The 17,952-nt window shown below is 43.4% G+C and overlaps 1 long non-coding RNA gene across 1 annotated transcript; it reads right to left on the minus strand.

Moving 5' to 3' along the window:
- Window positions 1-15,449: 15,449 nt before the first annotated feature.
- On the minus strand, window positions 15,450-17,703 carry LOC120399005. The gene is made up of 3 exons (XR_005594879.1): window positions 17,631-17,703; window positions 16,720-16,762; window positions 15,450-15,921 (listed from the first exon to the last, which is right to left on the minus strand). It is a non-coding gene; the product is annotated as an uncharacterized LOC120399005 (long non-coding RNA).
- Window positions 17,704-17,952: the final 249 nt, after the last annotated feature.

Below are 17,952 nucleotides of genomic sequence, written 5' to 3' on the forward strand. Positions count from 1 at the left end.
TTCAGGGCAGGGGACAGCAAGTCACACAGTTCAAGGAAAGTGTCCTTACGCATCCTGAAGTTTCGCAGCCACTCTGTGTCATCCCAGACCTGCAGCACTATGCGGTCCCACCAGTCTGTGCTTGTTTCCCGGGCCCAGAATTGCCGTTCCACACCATGAACTTGACCCATTGCCACCATGATCTCCACTGCCCGGCGTACCCTGCTTTCTGAGAGGTCTGCGCCACTCTCCTCACCGTGCTGCAAGAGCCTCCTCGCCCGGTTTCTCAGCATCTGACTGTGGAAGAGGTGGACGATAACGCGAGGAGTTGACAACGCCATAAGTGCAGCGATGATCGCAGCGGGCTCCATGCTCGCAGTGCTGTGGCCGCTGTAACCGACCAGAGAAGGGCGCGAACAGATTTCCGCTTTCAAGGAAGAGAGGAGGCGGGATTGACGGTTCAATGACGACACATTTTCCCCAGCATGCATTGGGGAAATCCCTAATTCAATGGGCAGCGGGGAGTGCGGGAACTGTGGGATAGCTTCCCACAGTGCACCGCTTCCAAAGTCGAAGCTGGCCCCGTGAATGTGGACTCAGAAGTTCGAATTTGTGTATTTAGTATGGATACACAAATTCGACTTATTAAGGTCGAATCCACAAATTCGACTTAAGTAGATTCGAAATAGTCCTGTAGTGTAGACAAGCCCCTAGACCATCCCTGACAGGTGTTTGTCCTGCCTGTTCTTAAAAACCTCCAGTCATGGGGATTCCACAAACTTCCCTGGAGGCCTATTCCAGAGTTTAACTGTCATTATAGTTAGGAAGTTTTTCCTAATATCTAACCTAAATCTCCCTTACTGTAGATTAAGCCCATTTCTTTGTGTCATACTTGGAGAACAATTGATCACCATTCTTTTTTATAACAGCCCTTAACGTTTGAAAGAGGCAATATCTTTTATTGGACCAACTTCTGTTGGCGAAAGAAACAAGCTTTCAAGCTACACAGAGCTCTTCTTCAGGGCTCCAAATATATGACCTCACCCACCTTGTCTCTCTAATACCCGGGACCAACGCGGCTACAACTACACTGCAAACTTAACATGTGAAGACTGTTAGCAGGTGCCCCTTCAGTCTTCTTTCCTCCGGACTGAACATGCCCATGAATTTTTCCTCCTAGTCAGGTTTTCAAAACCTTCAATCATTTCTGTTGCTCTCCTCTGAATTCCCTCCAATTTGTCCACATCATTGCCGAAGTGCGGTGCCCAGAACTGGTCACAGTACTCTATTTTGAGGCCACACAGTGCTGAGTAGAGTGGGACAATTACTGCCCATGTCTTACATACATGGCCAACTCCAGGCACCAGCTCAGCAAGCAGGTGCTTGGGGTGGCCAAGGGGAAGGTGCAGCCAGTCGGGCTCTTCGGCAGCAATTCAGCGGCGGGTCCCTCGGTCCCTCTCGGAGGGAAGGACCTGCCGCCGAATTGCCGCCGAAGAAGAAAGTGGTGCGGTGGAGCTGCCACCGATCGCGATTGCGGCTTTTTTTTTTTCCGCTGCTTGGGGCGGCAAAATCCCTGGAGCCAGCCCTGCTTACATACAACAGTCCGGTTAATGCATGCCAGAATATTAGCCTTTTTTCACAACAGCACCACATTGCTGACTCTCAGACCTGGTCTACACTGGGGGGTAGGAGTGTGTGTGTGGGGGGATCGATCTAAGATACGCAACTTCAGGTACGAGAATAGCGTAGCTGAAGTCGACGTATCTTAGATCAACTTAGAATCACTTACTTTGCGTCCTTGTGGTGCGGGATCAACGGCCGCCGCTCCCCTGTCAACTCCGGTTCTGCCTCTCGCTGTGGTGGAGTCGAACTGACGTACTCTCAGTCAAGTTGTGATTCACTGTAACTATTATATCCTTTTCAGCAGTACTACCATCCAGCCAGTTATTCCCATTTTGTAGTTGTGCATTTTAATTTTTCCTTCCTAAGTGTAGTACTTTGCACAGGTCTTTATTGAATTTCATTGTGTTGATTTCAGACCAGTTCTCCAATTTGTCAAGGTCCTTTTGAATTCTACTCCTGTCCTCCAAAGTTCTTGCAACCCCTCCCAGCTTGCTGTTCCATTCTGTGCTGCATTAGGATGGACTACCCTCATTCGGTTCTTGTCCTGACTTGTAGTTCAGTGTTGCTGCATGCTGTTAAACAACTGAAAGGTTCCACCCCAGAGATGGCTACACTTAAGCAATGGGTGAGCATTTCTTTCCAAATAGGTTTGGCTTGGCAATTTAAGATGAAAGACGCTATAAGATACTGGGCAGTATTCTCCTCTTTTTTTTTACACCAGTTTTATACTGGTGTGATTCCATTGTCTTCACTGGGATTCCCCTTGATTTATACTGTGGAAATGAGAGAATAATCAAGCCCATTATTTTTATATTTGGTTTTATTAAATAATGGGTACCTAGAGTATCTAGATCTTATAGTAATGAGTACATTACTAGCTGGCTAGGTAGCTAGGTAGAGGAACAACTGAGTGGTTAATTCACTTTATAGAAATTCATATAACTTATTTCCCATTCCATATTCTCCTTTCCATGCTGAATGTGATTCCATTATATTGTTAATCTGTTTCATGTGGCTCATTCGAAAGAAACTAAAATTTGTCAGCATCATTATAATGTATGTCTAGTGTCTATAATTTATCTACATGAATATACTTACTTATAGATCAGTTGTCATTATATCACTATAATATTTGCCTTATGTGTGAGAGTATAATAGTCAAGAGGTATGTGTGTTTTAAGTGGAAATCTCTGTGGCTTTGTTGTCTAGGAGGCAATAAATGACTGCTATAATTGACTATGTGCCACAGCACAGCAGCTTATTGTAATTATGCCACAAAGGGATGAATATTATTGTTGTTATATCACAAGGCATCACATACAAAAAAAAAAGGAAAGGAAATTGTGTCCTGGTCCCCCCTTGTGAGGGCTTAGCAGAGTAGTGCTGCTCGTGTCTGATTTTTACACCTAAGTACAGGAGAAAGGGGATATGATGAAGAATGGAGGCAGAGTGAGCTATGGAAGGAAATATTTTCCATGTCTCCACTCACCCCAGGTCCTGATGGGATAAGCGCTGATTTCATTATCCAGTGTCCATGGAAGAAAAAATTGGAAAGACTGGCCAATTTTTTTTCTCTTTTGTATTATGGTCTAAATCAGCAGGGTCAATCTGTGGGTAGGCAGGACACCTCTTTGGAAATGCCCTTCTGTTGAGAGAAGCCACCCTTTTCTCAGAGGCATTAGTGAATCTACATCTTAGCATCAGAGAGTTGCAGCATTTCCAACTGCCAGCATTTAAAAAAAATTATCAGTCAGGACTCAAAAACTCACATGACAGTCATAAAAAATCATGAGTGTTTTTAAAATAAATTCTGTGTTCTTTTGTCTTCTGGTTTCTGAGCCTTTAGGGTCACATTTGAGGTACATTTTTCAACCTTTTCTCCATGAGAATGAGGGCTAGAAATGTAATTTATTTTAAAATTACCTGCTTTGTATGCTCACTGGGGCAGGGACTGTCATTTTGTTCTGGATCTGTACAGCACCTCTGTGGTTCTAGATAGAGAGATAAATACCTGGTGCCAGGCACAATATAAAATAATAGAGGGGATCTTGGTGCTTTCTGATTATGGGCCAAAGGCTTTCATGCTGGCATCACCACTAAAACTAGGTAGAAAGCATACAACTGTGATTAAATGTGCCTTTTGGAAAAGATAATAGGATGCAGCAAGACATTAAAAAGAAGCAGAATTACATCACTTCTCTAAAGTCAAAGGATATCAGTCTCAGCACAATGGTGGCTGGGAAGGGTGGGATGGGGTGCTAGCAAAGCTCACATAGAAGATGTTGAAAATCAATGACAGATATAAGTAAGGGTTGAGGTAAAAACACAAAATAATAATTCTTCAGGCATTAGAAGAACAGTTAGGCCTTGGCTACACTGGCACTTTACAGCGCTGCAAGTTTCTCGCTCAGGGGTGTGAAAAAAACACCCCCCTGAGCGCTGCAAGATACAGCACTGTAAAGCGCCAGTGTAAACAGTGCCCCGGCGCTGGGAGCGCGGCTCCCAGCGCTGCAAGATAATCCCCACGGGGAGGTGGAGAGCTCTCTCCCAGCGCTGGCGCTGCGACCACACTCACACTTCAAAGCGCTGCCGCGGCAGTACTCCCATGGCAGAGCTTTGAAGTTTCGAGTGTAGCCAAGCCCTTAGAGCCCTTCTGATGAGACTATCAGAAACATCCATTAGATGAAAGGTGAATGAAAGGAAATATGAATGGAACCAGACACATAAGGAATGGGCATATCCTCATTGGGCTAAAACAAAATCATTCAGGTGACAAAACAGGGAATATACTGGCATATCAATAAAAAAAACCAAGCAATGTGGAATGCAAACACTTAGGCTGTATGAAAAATATAATTGTTACATCAGAGAGTTGGGCATTGGGACTCCTGAGTTCTGTCCCCAGTTCTGCCACTGAGTGGCTCTATGAACTGAGGTGAATCACTTTGGCGTTGTGTGCCTCAGTTTCCATAATATGTAAAATTGGAAGTAATGGGTAACACTTTCTAAGGTGCCAGTGATTTGGGAGCCCAAGCGAGATTTTCAAAAGTGACTTGTGATTTCAAGTGCCTTCATTTTTGGGAGACACTTTAAAGGGGCCTGATTTTCAGAAAATCCTGAGCCTCTCTCCCTTGAAAATCATGCCTTTTTAAGGTGTCTCGAGTTGGGTACCCAAAATCACTAGTCATATTAGAAAGTCTTGGCCTAAGTCACACTGAATTTCAATGGGGCTCAGATTCCCAAGTCACTTAGGGGTTTTTTGAAAATTTTACTCAGTATCTCCCAGGGCATTCTGAGACTACAGTTAAAGTTTGTAAGATATTTTAATATCCCCTCATTAAAAGAGCAATATAAGTACAAAGTATTGTTATTAATTATTATCAAAGGAGACAGAGAGAACAAACAGTCACAGGCACATTTCAAATTAGTGCTGTGTTTTTTTTGTTTTGTTTTTTTTTGTCAGGGGCGGCTCTAGGAATCCCGCCGCCCCAAGCAGGGCGGCGCGCCACGGGGCGCGCTCTGGCGGTTGCCGGTCCCGCGGCTCCGGGGGACCTCTTGCAGACATGCCTGCAGAGGTTCCGCTGGTCCCGCGGCTCCGGTGGACCTCCCGCAGGCATGACTGCGGAAGGTCCGCCGGAGCCGGCTGCCACCCTGCCGGCAAAATGCCGCCCCATGCGCATGCTTGGCGCGCTGGGGTCTGGAGCCGGCCCTGTTTTTTGTAATGCTTTATGATTATTTATACAAATCAGAAGAACCAAATCAGAGAGGAAGTCAGAGAAGATTTAGCAGTTTCTTCACCAAGATCATATAAAAATATCTTGTGTGCTTTGTATAGCATAACAGTCCAATGTCATATATATATAAATAAATCAGGAATAACACACAGCCACCTCAGGGGCAAGGAAGCATCTGAAGACATAACAAATTAAAATACAATTTGCTTTTAATTGCCATCTTACCAACTACACATTTATGTATTTATTTTTCTTATGCATCCTTGATCATATTTGGTTTTCCTTGGCTTATTCAATACAGATGTGCTGCTCAGCTACCTAAGCCTAGTACATTCTGAGCAGTTTCCTTCATCTGTTTCAATATTTTCCTATATAAATGATCTCCCCAAGAGGCAAAAGTATGTTACAACAAATCCCTCTGAGGGTTTACACAGAAATCCTCAGGTTGAAATGGAAATAGATACATTGCTCTGTGCCTCCTCAGCCAAGTTCTTTAAGACTTACCTGCCAGTTTCTGAGAAATGAGCAAGATGCTACCAGTAAGTCAGTGAGATTTCCAGCCCAAGGAACAAGGAATCCTATTTGAATGAAAGCGCAAACTGTAGGTTTTCATGTCCCTTGCCACAGCTCGGAGGTGTTGTAGTTGTCGTATCAGGGAAATGACATGATTTGGCTGGACTAATATTGTCAGACTTTGCATTTATGTGTTTTCTGTGCCGTAAATAGACACAGACGGAGAGAGATGTGAAGCAAATATGATATTTCCCAAAAGAGAGAGACAGCAATTTCCTCTGAATATTCTCCATTAGGAAAGAAGGGAGATACAGTGACACATAGATTCCATAGACATACCAATATATTCTACATTCCCCCTGTACACATGTACAACAGGGAAAAGCAAACAGGACCCTTCCTATAAAATTAGAAAAGTGCAACCCAAATCTGAAATGGAGCTATAGCTGATAACACCATGTGCATGTTTGGGGTTTGATTCTATATGCTGCTGAGCATCCTCAACTCCAGCAGAGGTCAATGGGAGGGCCAAGGTTTGCAGGACCTTGCAGGACGGGTCTGTACCAATCCTGTGGATCTCAGTATAGCTTATGAACATCAGTTAAGGCTACATCAAGTAGCTGAATAGCAAAGGCTTGCTATCCTGAGCACATACCCCTGGGATTCAGGTTCAGGACAGCTAGTCTATGCTACGACAGCTACATAACTACTTTTAGCTCAAGTACATCTATGCGAGCTGGGAATCACATCCCTAGCTCATAGTGTAGACACAGCACACCTGTGTGGCAGATGCATGTTATTTAGCTAGTTTTATAGATGAGGAAAACTGACGTGTCCAGGGTCACTCTCAAACTCATTGGTGGAGTTTGTACTAGAACCTAGATAATCTGATTTATAATCCTCAGGCTTAACCACAGGCCAGCTCTTCTTCTCAAAATTGTTGCGATAACTTTTCTTATACCTACAGGACACCCAGGCATATGCTCACTAGATGTGCAGAGAAAAGAGTACATTCCCACATATACGCAAACACATAGCCAAAATTTCACAGTCTCTCACACACATCCTTTCAAGTCTGTGTTGCAAATAATTATTAATCTTTGATTCAAGGTTTCCAATTATATCAATCAGATGAAAACTTAAACAGCAGGAAGTTTTGTAATTAACCTTAAAATATACCATTTGTCACCAACAACCTTTGAAAGAAGGAGCATGAGGCAATTAGAGGGAGACGTGTCTGGATGAGACTTTCACTATGCTTCCCTTCTCAAATTGTGTTTTATTTTTTATAAAATAGACTATGGTTAGAAGATAGGGGGAAATAAAAGTCCCTACTCGATCATGCATCCACTCCATACCAACTTTGCTAGCTAGTGATTCACTTGACTATCCCTCTGTATTCTATTCTATCATATCCATATTCTTATCCTGTGCCCATCACCGTATAATCTGAATGACTTCCAGAGATGTACCAAGCACTCTTCTCACAACCATTACACATCTACATTCTGCAGGTATTTACTATGTTGGGCTAGCACACTTCCAACAATTCATGCAAATAAGTCTCCAGAGAGGTACTGGAGATGGAAGTAAGTCATCTTGCTGTGGCTTCAAGCATCCCAATATAAAAAGAAACAATACCTTTTTGAACTCAGTCCACCATTTGTGTGGCGTTAGTGGCTGAATCACAAGGTCTTGTGCTTTATCAGATTACAAGAAGCAGATATATTAAAGTGCCAGATCAACAGCACAGGAGATTGAGTCAAGCCTCATAGACTTTAGAGACGACATCCATCACCAAGTCTTATCTCCCCGCCTGAAGTCCTGTATTTATGCAAAGAACAGGTACAGCACAGGAAGTTGCAGAGGAAACGTCTCCTCTTCTCCATGTATCCACCATTAATGTGCTTCTACCCTAATCTGTAGGGACCACTTCTATGAGCAGGAGTGAATTCAGGGTCTGTTCTGTCCTGCTGTTACTGCCAACGAAGGTTCTAGCAAATGATAGTGGTAAGTTTTGTGATGGTGACATCTGTCCATCAGCAACTGGACAGAGAACTGCCAGTTCATTTTCTATAAAACACAAAAGTGCTCTGAAATCAATTGCTATTTGGGCTGGTTGGTTGAAATTTACCCAGAGGGCCAGCAAAAGGACTTTGTACCACTTAAGTCCCACAGTTCTGAGGATGTAAGTGGTGAATGTCCTGCACTGACCCTAATGTCACAATGTAGGAAAGTTTTTCAAGAAATCCAACAACAAAGAGGGCCTGATCTAAAGCCCACTGAAGTCAAGAAGAGTGTCCTCACTGACTTCATCGGACTTGGACTCAGACATTAGTGCAGATTTTAAACATCCCTAAGACTATGCAGCATATGCTTTTGAGGCATCACTACCCTCTGTCTCATTTTATGCTAAGCAGTTTTCCAAACAGAATATGGAAATATTCTTTGTCTTAATACAGGGCCCCAGTGGCCTAATGGATATAGCTTACTTAAAAGAAATAATCAAAAGAAGCCCACAGCTAGAAATAAAATAAAAGATTCCTCCTCGCTAAGTTGTCTAAATTGTTTGGACACTGACACACATGGCAGCATTGCATGTAACTTATTTTCAGGCTGAGACTTCTCATAGAACCACTATACAATATATGTGTCCTAAAGGTTGACCACCTGTATACTGGAAGGAAAAGCAAGACTTAGACATTTTGCATCCCATCTTTGCTCTTTTCCATCTTATTTAAAGTGCATGGGTTTTGAGGATTGTTTTTAAAAATCAATCTCATTGCTGACCTTTGCTTGCAAGTTCTTCATTTATCTTTCTTTCTATCTATCCACTTGCTTTGGATGCCTAAAGTACACATTCTCCCTGACTGGTAACTAACATGGGTGTATTTTTGTGCTGTATCCTATCTTTGGATAATTCAGTGGCATGGGATTCAATTTTCAGATAAAGCATCTCCTCCTGAAGAGTAGAATCTAGCAGCTGCAGTTTTGTGGTCTCTGTATGATAAGTACGTCTTTGTTCCTAAATAGCATGAGGATGGAAGAGAGGCTTGCAGGGCTGCTGACCACTCTTCACCTGTTCTGTGGATAAAGACAGAGTCAGACTCTGCTCGCAGTGACACAAGTGTAAATCCAGAGTAACTCCACTGAAATCTGGTTTACACCAGGGAAGCTGGGAGCAGATAGATACTGCCCCAGAACTTCAGCCTTTAGAATCCATGGTGCAGCTCCCTTGCTTCAGTAGAGTTACGTAAGTCATGCATTTGGTCCCTTTACTAGTTTAATATGTGAATGTGCAGTTGCAAATCTACATTTGCTTGAAAATCTCTTTCCAAGACAGTCTTGAAATGAGACTGTCTTGAATGACAAGATCACTCATGTCCACACTCTGTTTTCATTTTTTTTTCCTATTTGTATGTGTAAGCAGAGTCTGAATGAGCTCTCCCCTGACATTTAGTGGTGAGTTGTGGAAAAGGACTTCGGGAGCTGGTCTCGTTTGCATGGACACAGGCAGGGCTGCTGCAACCTATTAGGCGACGTAGGCAATTGTCTAGGGCGCTAGGATTTGGGGGGTGGCATTTTCTTCGGCAGCCACCGTGGCGGCCGGATCTTCGTCCGCCCCGGTCGCCACTGGCATTTAGGTGGAGGGAGCTGGGGCAGGGGGGTGCAGGGAGGGCCGCCTGCAGCAAGTAAGTGGGGGAGGCGGCACGCAGGGGAACTCCCCGCCCCAGCTCACCCCTGCTCCGCCTCCTCCCCAAGCACACCATCGCTGCTTCACTTCTCCCGCCTCCCAGGCTTGCGGCGCCAATCAGCGTAGGTGCCGCAAGCCTGGGAGGTGGGAGAAGTGAAGCAGCGATGGCGTACTCGGGGAGGAGGTGGAGCAGGGGTGAGCTGGGGCATGGGCGGTGCCTCAGGGCGGAGGGGGGAGCTGCTGTGGGGGGCTCGCCTCAGGGCGGAGGGGAGGAGCTGCCGCGGGGGGGGGGCACCTCAGGGCGGGGCTCGGGGACGGGGGAGGGCGCAAGGTGGAAGTTTTGCCTAGGGTGCGAAACATCCTTGCACTGGCCCTGGACACAGCCACCCTGCCTAGGTGCTCAGCATGATGGGACTGCTTGCCCAAATGATTACTTATTGCTGGTGTTGGATCCCCAGTCTCCTTGTTATTGGGGCAGGAGTAATAAAGGGTTGTTATCCTTGTTGTGTGAACCAAGGACAGCAGAACTGTACCTGGCATACCCCATTGGAGGGACTTACCCTCAACTAAACGGCACTCGCTAGGCAGGGGACATGGGTTCCAAAGCCCAATGAGGTGAGAGAGGGTGGGGTGTTGGTGACTGTTATTTCCCCCCATCTTCTAACCATAGTCTATTTTATAAAAATTAAAACACAATATGAGAAAGGAAGCATAGTGAAAGTCTCATCCAGATATGTCTCCCTCTAATTGTCTCATGCTCCTTCCTTCAAAGGTTGTTGGTGACAAATGTTATATTTTAAGGTTAATTACAAAACTTCCTGCTGTTTAAGTTTTCATCTGATTGATATAATTGAAAATCTTGAATCAAAGATTAATATTATTTGCATGTACCTGGTGGTGTGGGTTCTGTTTAAGGGTCCTAGACACCATTTGACCCATTCTCTCTCCAGAGTTTAATAAAAAAAGCTAATTTAGACTAAATTAAGAGTCTTGTTACATGCTGCAGAGCTAAAATCACTTATACCTAGGTCTAAGTATTAGACCTACTTTGGGACAGTGTCTCTATTGCAAGAGACTGCCCAGTATGCACCAGCAGTGAGGCTCCCCCACTAACAGCTGAAATTACTGAGAGCTGTATTAAGTGGGGGACCCTGAAGACATCTTGCTGAGTGGACAGCAGGGCCGCTGGCAGAGAGGGCCATACCAGAGCCCCACAGAGAGACGTGGCAATTGGCCACTGGGGCAATGAGCAAGTGCCCAAGCAATGGAGCCTGTAAAGTGCCTCCTTACCTGCCCTTTCCACCCAGGGTGTGAGGTGAACTCTGTGGATTAACCTCTGAATTCTGGGACTGCACTGGCCAAGGACAGCAACTGTGAGAGGGAGCAGAGAAGGGACGGGCACGTTAAAGGGACTGTTGGATTGCTGGACTTAAGAACCTGAGGAGAAAAGGACATTGACCATCTTACTTGAGGGTGGATCTTTTGCTCATGGTTTATGCTTATGAATCTTGCGGTGTTTCCCCAAATTAATGCTGAGTTACTTTGGTCCTTTTATTAAAAGTTTTTGCTACGCTCAAGACTCTGTGCTTGCAAGAGGGGAAGTATTGCCTCTTAGAGGCACCCAGGGGTTGGTTTGTAATTGTCCCAGGTCACTGGGTGGGAGCTCGAGCTGGTTTTCTCTTGTATTGTTGAAAAGGAACCCAGAGATCCTGAAGGCTGGCATCATAGGCAGATCAGAGACAGGAGTCAAAGTATTGATAGCATATGAGGGTGATAGGACTGACTGTTAAGCTTTGATGCAGTGGGAAATTGGTCTGCCCCATCACAGTGTGAAGGAGGAGGGGAATGGACTTTAAGAGTTTAATTTTCCCGTAATTTTAAATTATTAAATAACCCTCCTTCCTCCCCCCCCCCCAAAAAAAACCCAACAAAGACAAGAGTTAATAAAATGAGCTTCTTTCAATTTAGAGCCCCAAGCTCCTGAGTATTCTGAGCACTTACCAGGAACAAATCTTTGAATTAATTGACTGTAACGTTCATAACCATCTTAAATGCAGATAACAGCTGTTTGCCAAAGGTGCGCACTTCATAGCATTCTACTCCAGCTCCTGGCTCATATTTAATTTAAACTAAACGTTCCTTTGTGAAAACCAACCCCCCAACACTCTCCATATTAATTTAATAACACCCAAGGGGCCTAATCCTGAGGTGCTCTCTATGCATTATGTTTTTTTACTCACTCAGAACCTCCCATTGACTTGCACAGGAATTTTGCCTTAGCAAAGACTGAGTGAAAACAGGAGTTTGGATTTGTTCTCAGGTCAGGTGGATAGATGTTAATGTTCTAAATGGAGCTGAACAGTAATTTTGCAAACTTTTGTTCCCATTTTTTGCCCCCAATTTCAACCCAAATATGTCCCCACATGGTCCATTTGAGCAACTTTAGTTCTAAATTTTGGTGTGTGCTTTAGGCATTGAAATCCAGTGGGCGCTGGGCACCTAACCGCCCTTAGGTACCTTTTAAAAATCCCAGACTTAATACTGGCCCAAGCATATGGGACGATGCAGAGGGGCTATGTTACAATGGTAGCACCCTAGTGCCCTGATCTTGCAATATGATTGGCCCAGGCAACCCTTTGCACACATGAAGCCTCATAACAAGAAGAGAATGTGGCATAGGCATATGGGTCCAACATACTGATGAGACTGCAGGATCAGAGCCTACATGGACAAAGCACAGTCTTCAGTGAGTACCCTGCATTCAGGAACTTTGCTTCCAAGAGCTTAAATCTCACACTATTTAAATCAAAGGGAGTTTTGCTATTGACTTTACCAGGGTAAAGATTGGCCCCAAAAGCAAGTGGGATAAAGGAAGTGCTCCTTTACTAGTCACAGATAGTTAAAAACTCCTCCTCTAGGGGTTGGCATGGTCACGCATGCACTGCATCCGAGCATTACACAGCAGAGCAACAGCTGTTTAAGTCAGTGTGTGTGTGTTCTGTCATTTATACTTAACTAATTGGCAGTTAGAGAATAAAGCAATCTATTACAACAGAAAGAAATAAAGTAATAGGTTGTAGGACAGGCCAAAAGTCAGATATAATTGATTTTCCTATTATATGTAAAAGGGAACGGAAATATTTTACTTTTTCAAAATATAGGTGAGTCATTACAAAGAGCTGTATTACATCTCAGCTATAATAGAATCTGAGTTTTCATGTAATCTCAGTGAAGATAATTACCTCATTAAATTATCTCCGTCTCTGAACAAAAACACTTGAGTTCAAGGTTGCTTTATGGTTCTCCAACAACAGTTGGTGACCTCCCTATCATCTAAAGCAGAGTAAAGAAAACATCTTGCTGCCTTGTTTTAAGTGTTAGTGTTGTCATCGGCTCTTTCAAAAGAACAAAGCCCTGAACTCAGGTCTCGCTAAGTAATAGAAAGCCTTTAATTCACCTTCAAACTATATTTATTTGTAATTGTTAAATGCTCACATGTATCTTTTTTTTTATTTAGCAGCTAAAGCATGCTTTTGAATTTATTTTTAAAGCATTTCTGTTAACCTTTAGATGAACTTAAAATACTGTGCAAAACATATTCCAGAAAACTGAATATCAAGAGATGCAGCTGTGCTGCATATGTACCAACCAAAAGACATTTTATGAAACCATGGCTTGCAATAGTAGAAAAACATAGTCATGCTTTATGTCAGAGAAAATATATTAACAACAACATCTAATTTCTATTGTACCCATCACCATCGTATCTGGGCACTCTTTTGCAGAATCTGAGCAGAGACAAGCTACCATGTTGTTGTTAGAAGCAGTATTTGTTTTGCAGTGGCCCCAATCAAGAATCAGGGTGTTGGCATGCTAAGCACTGTACAAAAAGACAGTCCCTGGCCCAGAGTGCTTGTATAGACACTAGTGGGGTTATTCAAAGATTGGACAGTCATCTGTGTGAGATGGTATTTGGGATAGTGAAATGGACTAGATGAGCTATTAAAAATTACTTCCGACCCCAATCATTACTTAATGAAAACTAAGAAACTATCCAACTTATTTGGCATATTTCCAGCTCTGAAAAAGTTCATGTGTAGCAAATTGTTTCCAACAGTAAAAGGTTACCAGAGAAACAGAGTCCTCCTAATATGCTTGGGTATAACATAATATTTTCTGGGTTAAAGGATAATGAAGTCCATAGGAGTCTCACACTGTTTTGGATACATATTCAGATAAAGAACCCTATCCATCCAGCATCCACCTGAGAAGTTTTAATGTGAACAACGTGACAGTTCAGTCTAAATTCTGAACAACAGCTGGACTATTCTAACTGCTTAGACAGGTCAAGTAGTTAAATTAGCCCCCTTTAACAATGCAATGATATCCACAGAATGCAGAATTCCAAGTTCTTTAATAGTAAAAGAGTCAAAGGGAAAAGGAAGGTTTTTAAGGGAAGGAAGAAGCAAGGAGCTTCAGAAGGAAGGAAGAAGCAGCAGAACAACTGGAAGCATAATGGCCAAAATTGAGTTAGGTGTAGAGGACTGGGCAGGAGACCAGTATCAAAGGACAAGAGTGAGTGGATATGATCTGTACCTAGCATGTCTTATATGCTATTGAGCCTGCAATGCCCATCTAGAATGCCAGCCTTTTTTGTCCATGAGTCAATTTTTCCAATAAGCACCTTCCTGCTTTCTCCCATGCCAACTCTTATGCATCAGAGGAGCGCCCCATAAAAATCCGAATCTGCAAAACCACTACATTCTCTCCTTCAGATCCCTCCTTAAAACTCCCTCTGGTGTGATGCCTTTAAAATACTCACAACACTAGCTAGGCAGCAGGTGTGCTGTGACCACTGCTTATTATGATCATCCTGACTGTCTCACTGTTACCTTGTGCTCCCCACACCTGATTGTTGTATCCACCTCCTGTCTCTTATATGTAGTCTACAAGCTCTTCAGGTCAGGGATCATCCTTTCATTTTGTGTCCGTACAGTGTCTAGCAGAATAGAGCCCCAGTACTTCACTGGAACTTCTAGACATGGCTGCAAAGCAAACAAATACGATTGATAATAATGGCATCAGGAAAGAATGATCGGGTGGAGAGCAGGACAGAGGGAGAAGATGGGAATGTAGTAGTGAGATCTGAGGTTAGAAGGAAGGGCTGAAATTAATGGGTGGAGTTTAGGTCAATAAGAGATGGACAAAGTGTGGTGGAATTTTAATGATTTTTAAAAATACTTGCATCCTTCAAGTTCTGTTGCTATTTAAAATGTGACCATAAAGAAAGTGAACCAGTGCCCACAAAGTGGACATAAACTTGCATAAACAAACAAAACAATTTAATGCTCATCTTATTTCACTCACTACAGAAGATAAAACACTCCCACAATGTGCTTTGCTAAAGCCGTGGCTCAAGGCACATTAAAACAGTCATCTTCTCTGCCTTGATCTGGAGCATTCAATTTAATCTCCACCTTGTTATGAACAAAATCATAATTAAAAGAAGAAAAAGAGGGGAAAAAAGTTGGTCTACAAGGCCACTTCCTGCATACAAATTAGAGTGACCTAAATATGGTGGCTTGCCTTTATCACTGCAATATGACTAAATTTCATGAGACAAAGAAACAGGCAAAGAACTTCAGAGCCTTAATGTGAAGTATTGCCACCAAATCAAGGAGGTTTTAACAGTCAGATCAAAGCCAGCAGATTCCACAGTGAGATCAGGAGCTGTAGTCTAAAGTTTGGCTTTGTTGTTCTGCTGCCATGTGACATTAGCTCATTACGGCTGCCTCACAAAAAAGCAACAATAAAGGTTTTCATTATCTTCTCCTTCCCTCCGTGGCATCCACCCAAAAAAAAAATAAAAAAAAAATTAAGAACAAACAACAACAACTGTCTTTTGAAATGAGCATGTTTTATTGTGAGGAAAACATGCAAAAATGAGATATTACAGATTGTGGAGTAGTGTGGCAAGAAGACAGTGCATTGCATAGTTCAGGGGTTCTCAGATTAGATATCTATCTAATAATATGGCCCTCCATCACTGTCAGTCATTAATAACTGTGGTACAGAAATACTGTTATCCTCAAGTTACAGATGTGGAGCAGAGGCATAGGGAGATTAGGGGACTTGCTTAAGGTCACACAGAGAGTCTCTGGAAAACTGGGCGCTCAACCTCGGTCTCCTGATTTCCAGTGTAGTGCCTTACCATAGGACTATACCTCCTCTCATAGGAACATCCTTTCACTTGGGGATGTGGAGCTTTTGCTGGGTAGACCATGGAGAACTGGTAGGTCACATGATGCTGACTTGTGCTTGTTTCCACCTATGATCTTCTCTGTAAAACGTAGTCTGGAGAGATGCCTGTAGGACCAGCTGGAAATAAGAAGAGGAGTCAGACTGTTACCTCCACTAGGAGCCACTGCAGAGTGAGCAGAGGAAGGGAAATACTTCCAAGGGCATGGAGGAGAAGGGAATCAGTGGCAGGGGAGAAGAGAGACAAAGATAATCAGTGAGAAGGGGAGATTAAGGCCATGAATCAGAAAAGCACTTAGTCCCTAAATCATGAACGTACTTAATAAACATGCTAGCTTTAAGCACAGGAGGAGTCCCACTGAAGTCAGTGAGGCTACTCACATGTTTAAAGTTAGGTACTTAATTATCTTCCTGAATTAGGGCCTTCAGTGAGTGGTTAACTCCCACTGAAGCAATGATGCATCAAAGTCAATGGTATAGGCACCGGCTTAAAGTTAAGCATGTACTTAAGTGCTTTGCAAAAAGAGGGACTAAATACACAGGACAAAACAGCTAAATACAGTAAATATTTTCCTAATATTTTAATTAGAAGAAGTTTGCTGATTCCTAGAAGACGGACTAAAGACTGCACAAGAATCCACCTTCTACCTGTGCCAAGTGGGAATGAGGAAAAATGTGAAGAAATCAAACTGAAAGCTATGAAGAGTTTCTGGCTATATTGCCTGCCCTTCACCTTGCCTCTACACCAACCTGCAGCCAGCTTTGCTGAAAGAGAGAAAAAAAATGAACATCTATTTTGGACTCTTTTAAATTATATTCATAAAAGTGAACAATTGCTCATCTTATATAGATTACAGTTCTGAACTTTAAACTGGGTCAAAAGATTAAAAGATAAAACATTTCCATTTAAATCTTTACCTGAATTTACCAGCCTCAATTTCTGGATTTATACAGCTAGGTTCTGTCATCAAAGGGGTAAACCAGATATTAAAAACATTCATCTACTGTGAGACAATATTAATATTAACATATAGCTTTTATAATTAATTTGCTGCCAGATGAAAGGCAAACACTAGGTCCTTTTAGTACCGTTGATTAAAATGAGACTAAACCTTTGAAAACTAGATTTGCATGTACAGCAAGTTGCACTGATTACAGCAGATGACTTGGAAATGGTTAGTTTTTGAAGTCACATTGCAAAATTCCAAAGAGAGGACTTGCTAACATGTAGAAGAAGAATCTTATCTCTGCTAGGATTTGGCAAATGGAATTTTACCAATCTCAGTCATAGCCTAGCCTAGATTATTATTTTTTTAGCAAGTCAAAGTTTCACAGAATCAATAGCATAACTATACATAACTGCACACACACACAAAACCCAAGCAGAGCATCCTATAACCTAGGAAGGGAGAAAGGAAGAAAACACCATTAAATTCTCTATGGACCTCACCATGTGAACTTAATTTATCGGGGAAGTATTTTGATAGTTGGATACTTGATACAATCACATGGAGCCTGCTCATTAGTTATCCTTAGTCATTTGGAATTATTAGTTCTCAGACCCTCCCCAAATCAGCCTCTAGAAGGGTGTCTCAAGTTAGACACCTAAAGTCAGGGGATGCTTTTGAAATTTTTGGCCTTAGGTTTGGTTAAGAGTCACACTGTCCCTGAGTGGTAATTTTACCCTCGTTTTACAGACAGGAATATTTAGAAATAGAGAGGTTAAAGCAGGGGTCTCAAACATGCGGCCTGCGGGCCGCATGCAGCCCGCGAGGTCATTTTTTGTGGCCAGCGAGGTCCTCGCGCCCCTCCCCTCCCTCAGCATTTACCTAGGCCCAACGCGCACCGGGGGCGGGGCAGGCTCCCTGCCTGCCCTGCGCCCGCGCCTCTCCGGGAAGCAGATGGAACCTGGGGGAAGAGAGGCACGGGGGTGGGGGTGTTGATGTTGCTTCAGGCACTGCCCCCAGCAGCTCTCGTTGGCCACGGATCCCTGTTCCCGGCCAATGGGAGATGCTGGGGGTGGTGCCTGAAGCAACGGCCACACACACCTCTGTGCCCCTCCTCCCCCATGTTCCAGCTGCTTCCCGAAGTGGCATAGGGGCAGGGCAGGCAGGCAGGCAGGGAGCCTGCCCTGCCCCTTGTGCGCGCCGG

Source organism: Mauremys reevesii, linkage group 2, assembly GCF_016161935.1.
Source record: "Mauremys reevesii isolate NIE-2019 linkage group 2, ASM1616193v1, whole genome shotgun sequence".
Lineage (NCBI taxonomy): Eukaryota > Metazoa > Chordata > Testudines > Geoemydidae > Mauremys > Mauremys reevesii.